At 47.3% G+C, this 6105-nt stretch overlaps 1 non-coding gene across 1 annotated transcript; it reads left to right on the top strand.

Annotated features, from left to right (window-relative positions):
* Nucleotides 1-972: 972 nt before the first annotated feature.
* Nucleotides 973-1163, top strand: LOC144786375 (small nucleolar RNA snR46). Its single transcript, XR_013602174.1, has one exon. It is a non-coding gene; the product is annotated as a small nucleolar RNA snR46 (small nucleolar RNA).
* Nucleotides 1164-6105: the final 4942 nt, after the last annotated feature.

Genomic DNA, 6105 nt, shown 5'->3' with positions numbered 1-6105 from the left:
TGCAGATCTTATAGAAAGAGGCAGTAACAGTGAGAAATAAAGGTATTTCTTCCTTTTATGCCGCACCTGAGAACGCATATATTTCTGGCACATTCCCAGGTCTACCAGTTCTGGTAAACTTGGGAATCCATTAAAAACCATGGGAGTTGAGTGGGAACACCCATCCAACACCTAAGGAATGCCTTCCAAGGGAAGAGTATTAATTTTATCTATATAGAGAGTTGTATATAGCGCAAACATAACCCAAGAGGGCATCAGGGCGCTTTACAAATAACCAGGAACACATGGGAGGGAAACAAGTAGGGCATAACAACAGCAGCATAATGAGAGATACAGGAATTAACAACTCCGAGACATAGTGACAGCATTCCAGGAGCACTCTGCGAAGTTTGCAACAGTTGTAGTTTCCTAAAAATATTAAGTTGTGTTTTCCTCCTACTTGATTACATTTTTGCACATATAAATGCAATAGGTGAACATTTACGTATGCCAATTACTTTAATACGTTTGAAATAATTTTTCCATCACAGCGAAAATGTTCCTCATGTAGAAACCCAGGGGTAGATGTATCAAGATTCCATTTTGTGATTTCTAATTAGCGATTTTTAAGGAATCGCTATTTAGAAATCGCAAAATGGAATGTATGTATAAAATCGCTATTTTTAGCGATTTCTTAGTCTTCCTTATTTGCTAATTCGGAATTTGCGAATTCGCAATTAAGGAATAATTTTCCATGCATTCCTATGTGCCAGGAGGCCCATAGGAATGATTGTGAAATATTTCTTAATTTGCGAATCACAATTTGCGAATTCGCAAATTGAGAATAATTTCAAGGGTGCAGGGGTGTCTCAAAGACACCCTGCTGCACCCCTGAAATTTACATGTGTGTGCATATGGCGCACATACATGCCCTATGGGCATGTAATGTGCGTCATATGCCACCTTCACAAATGCCAAATAGGGCATTTTTTAATGAAATCGCAAATTACCACCAACTACAAGTTGGTGGTAATTTGCGATTTCTTAACACAAATTTGCAATTTCTAAAACCCACATACATCGCATTTAAGGAATCGCAAAATTTGCGATTCCTTAAATGCTTAAGCAAAATAAAGAATCGCAAATTTTTGCGATTCCTTATTTTGCGATTTTGTGATACATTTCAAAAAAGCCTTTTGCGATTCGCAAAGGCCGAAATTCGCAAAAGGCTTGATACATCTACCCCCAATCCTCTAATAGCCCACCAAATTTGTAATATGTTCCTGGTCCATTGCTGTCATTAAACAGATATATTACTGCCACTTGACAGGAGCAAATATCTGTTATGTTATGTTATGTTACACTTGATTTGTATAGCGCACAACGACTCAAAAAGAGTATCCTGGCGCTTTCACAGCGAGACCTACAGAAAGTAACACAACACGACAACAAAGCAGAAAGAGAATGTGATAAACAGAAAAAGAAACCTATAAAGTAAACAGCCAGGTCTTAAGACCTTTCCTGAAAGCCAGCAAGCTAGTGGCACCACGAAGTGTCAGCGGCAGGGCATTCCACAGCTGGGGGGCACGCAGACCAAAGGAGCGACCCCCAATGCGGGCTTTTTGAACGCGCGGCACAACCGCCAAAAACTGTGACTCTGATCTGAGTGCCCGAGCCGGTTGATAAAAGGACACTCTCCTTTGGAGGTACTTTGCACCTTCAGAGTGTAGGGCCTTATAGGTCAGAGTCAGCGTCTTAAAGATAATGCGCTTGCGAATAGGCAGCCAGTGCAGGGCCTGCAAGAGGCATGACGCCCTAGCTCGCCTATTAAGACCGTAAATGGCTCTCGCCGCCGCGTTTTGTGTCACCTGAAGGCGCTGTAGCAGATACTCCGGCAGGCCCAGGTATAGGACGTTGGCATAGTCCAACCTGGACCCAATCAGAGCCTGCACAGTCAGTTTCCTGTGTTCTTCCGACAACAGGGGTAGAAACTTTCTTAATACCTTCAGGAGACCAAAGCAGGTGCCCGTCACTCCCAGAATCTGGGCTCTCATTGACAGACCCTTGTCCATCTTGACACCCAGATTCTTGGAAACTGCAGATGGAACGGACGGGGGAGACATGTCTATAGGCCACCAGTCATGCCAGACAGGATCAGACGTACACCCAAAGAAGAGCACCTCAGATTTCTCGGGATTGCACTTGAGGCCACTCAGATTAAACCATCTGAAAACAGCCCCAAGGCAATCCCGGATGCTCTCCCCATTAAAATCTCCTCCCCTCTCACAGGAGAAGAGGAGCTGAGTGTCGTCTGCGTAGGACACGATCCGGGCCCCGCAAGACTCCGCCAGAGCCGCCAAAGGGGTCATGAAGATGTTAAAGAGGGTCGGGCTCAAAATAGAGCCCTGAGGGACCCCAACACCCAGTGGCGGCATCACAGCAGAATCCGGCGTGGTCCAGACCGTTTGTCGGCGGTCGGCTAGAAATGAAGAGAACCAGCTGAGCACCGTCCCCTTGAGGCCTATCTCGAAAAGTCTCGAGAGCAGGCGTTCATGGGGGACGGTGTCAAATGCCGCCGACAGGTCCAACATGACCAGCATGGCCCTGCCTCCGGAGTCCAAAACTCCTTTGATGACTTCTGACACCTCCAAAAGTGCGGTCTCAGTACTGAGATTAGGGCGGAAGCCTGATTGGGAGGGAAGCAAAAGCTCATGCCCATCCAAAAAATTGGAGAGCACCATTTGAATGTGCTTCTCCAGGATTTTCATCAAGGCAGGCAAGAGTGAAATTGGTCTATAATTGACCAATGCCTCCGGGTCAAGGCCAGGCTTTTTCAATAAAGGGATCACCATCGCCTGCTTCCAGGCTAATGGGACCAAACCCTGGCTCAATGAAATGTTGAGCAGAGGGTTGACCAGAGGATTAAGGACTTCCGCCATTCTAGCAAGAAACTTTGCCGGACAAGGGTCCAGGGGCGAGCCAGACTTAAGAGCACCCAAGAGTCCTAACGACTCAACGGCCGACAGGGGAGGAAAAGCTGCCAACAACGGGCCAGATGTGGCGGCGAGGTGGGGGTCCTCCCTTATCCAGGTTGCACCCACAGGCGCCACCAGGTGGAGAGAGTCCTGAATGAGCTTAATCTTGTCCGTGAAGAACTTGGCAAGGTCCGCCGCCCAAGACTTTGGGGGCGTGTCGTGGACGACATTCGAGCGAGGAGCTGTAAATTCCCTCACTATGGAAAAGATTTCCTTGCAGGAGTTAGCGGCAGCCTCAATTCTCCCAGCAAGGTAAACCCTTTTTCCAACACGGATGTCCCGTTGATAGGCCTTCACCGCAGATCTATACAGCAGTTTAGCCTCAGGATCGTATTGGGCACGCCAAGCTCTTTCCGCCGCCCTACAAGACTGCCGGGCCGACGCCAGTGTCGCCGTAAACCACGGGGCCGAAACCCGTTTCATCGTAGAACGGGGGGCCATCACTGGGGCAAGATCATTAAGTCTATCCACTAACCAGCCCTGCAGAGCTTCCAGGTCCTTCTCAAGATCCCCCGTGCAAAAGCACGGGTGCTCAAGAGCCGCCTGCGCTAGCATTGCTGGTGTTACAGAGTGGTAGGCCCGATGGGCGCGTCGCTGTTGCGGAGACCCCATGTTGACAGGTCTCATCACACCCTTGACCAAAAATGTGGCCAACCAATGATCAGACCACAACACCGGAATTATCTCCTTCACCTCGAGGGGAAAGGTAGAAAAAACCTGATCCAGGGTGTGCCCCTTCACATGGGTGGACCCCACGAGAAACGGTGTTAAACCCAAGGGGGCGGTGGCCTCCAGGAGTTTGATGGTATCCGGGTCTGATGGAATATCCATGTGAAGATTAAAGTCTCCCGCAACAATACACTGAGCCGCTTTCAACGCCAACCCAGATAGGACAGACTCAAAATCTTCGAGAAAAGTGCCCAAAGGGCCAGGTGGTCTGTACACCAACAAACCCTTAAAGGATTGGTGAGGGGCCAGGGAGATGGAGAAAGCAAGGGACTCAGAGCCCCGGATGTCGTCAATCGGCAAGATGGAGCAAACCACGCTTTCCTGCACCACCAGGGCCACTCCTCCACCTCTACCCCTGGGTCTATCCTGCCTGTAAATACTGTAGCCAGGAGGGATGGCCGCAGCCACATCAGGGTTGGAAAACTCCCCCAGCCATGTCTCAGTTAACATGAGACAGAGGGGCCTCTCCAGCTTTAGAAGGTCAAAAATCTCCTGCGCATGTCTAGCGAGAGATCTGGTGTTAAGCAGCATGCACAGATGGCCAACATGCATGATTGGTTTACTGGGGGAAGAGGACACAGCACGGCTCAAACGCCAGCCGCATCCAGGGCAGCAACACTTACCCAGAAACCGACCAGGGTAAACGGTGCGGCAGCCCCCTTGAGGGGGGGGAAAAGGGCAAAGAGAGCGTAGCTCACCAGATGTATAGTGGAGCCGAGACGATTCTCTACCGGAGTCAGAAGGTGGAAGAGTCCTAGCCGCCGCCCCGCCCGCCTCCTATATCTGACAAGATATGTGTGACATTGTGCCTCACAATTGGTTGTATTGAACAGTTGTGTACATTGACCTGCTTTGCAAGGCATCTTGGTTCTGGAAAGCCCTTTCTAGGACCCCTTGAACAGATCTGTTCACACGTAATACTGAACCACAATCTAGTGTAAATAAGTTTGTAAATCACTTGGTGAGTGTGAATTCATGCTTTGGTAACAGAAAATGGCAATTTATACTCTGAACCAAGCTATTTGTTCACATAACTCCAAATTTGCTGCACAAATAGGGGCATAATTATAGGGAAATTGGCGTAGTGAGTCGTTAAGCCCAGAACGACACACTCCGTCACTTTAGAAAAGCAGGGCTGCACCATATTTATAAGAATATGGTGCAGCCCTGCATTTCCCCCTGTGCTGGTGCTAAATTTAGCTGCCTATAGCCAACGCAGGCTCCTTGCACAATAGCGCAAGGGTGACTGCGTTGAAGGGAGTGATTGTTTGTATGCAGAAAGATGTTCCTTCCTGCACATAAACTTTATTTCAATGGCATTTTGTAAATTCTATGTGTGGTGTTAATGCAGCACACATATAAGCTGCAAAACATCATTTTTTTTTAAAAATGATTGTTTATGTGGAGGAAGGGACTCCTACCTGCACATAAACAATCATTGGCGTTTTGCTGTTTCCATGTGTGCTGCGCAATGTAGCACACATGGAAACAGCAAAAATGAGGAGAAATGAAACATTTCTCCTCATTGCGCCACGGTAATATCAGGTTTTCCCTGGTCTTAATTTTGGCTCTGCCCCCATATATACACCACCCTTGTAAATAGGGGTCAGCATCAAAATCAATGGGTGTTGGGCGGATGGCCTACAGCACCACCCATTGCCCTCTACTTTCACGCTAAGTATAGCGTGAAAGGGTGCCTTATTTACAAGGCTGCTTTAAGCCACCTTAAGTGGTTTAACACTGCCTTGTAAATAAGGTGAAGCCCATATCGCCACAGGAAGATCACTAAAAGTGACGTTCCTGTGGTGAAAGAGGCTTGTAAATGTACCCCTTTTGTAGCTCTTTAAATTGGTCCGATACGTTAAGTTATTCTCAGAAATACGATCTGCAAAGGCTCATAACATAATGGCAGGCACGATTTTAAGGTATATGTAAAGTGTGCATGATCTGTAAACCCTAAATGTAGGTTTTAAGGACCACATGCATCAAGCAAAATACCAGTCGCAAACGGTTTTTTGACATTTGAGACGCATCAAGCCCAAACCAAATTGCAATTTTTGCGATTAGCTATTTTGTGAATGCATTTAAGGAACCGCAATTTGCGATTCCCTAAATGCAATGCAGGAAGCATGAAAAAATTGGGACCCTGCATTAAGGAATCGCAATTTACCACCAACTTCAAGTTGGTGGTAAGTTGAAAATCCTTATAAGAATTCTTTTTTTTTTGCATTTTTCTAAGTGCCGTGTGGCACACATGCCCTTAGGGCATGTATGTGTGCTGCATGTGCACACTTACCTGTTTTTGGGGTGCATCAGGGTGGCCTTTTGCTTCCTCTCACCCTTTCAATCGCATTCGCAATTT

Source organism: Lissotriton helveticus, chromosome 10 (genome assembly GCF_964261635.1).
Source record: "Lissotriton helveticus chromosome 10, aLisHel1.1, whole genome shotgun sequence".
Lineage (NCBI taxonomy): Eukaryota > Metazoa > Chordata > Amphibia > Caudata > Salamandridae > Lissotriton > Lissotriton helveticus.
The sequence above is the reverse complement of the archived record's forward strand: the minus strand, read 5'-3'. Positions and strand labels throughout refer to the sequence as shown.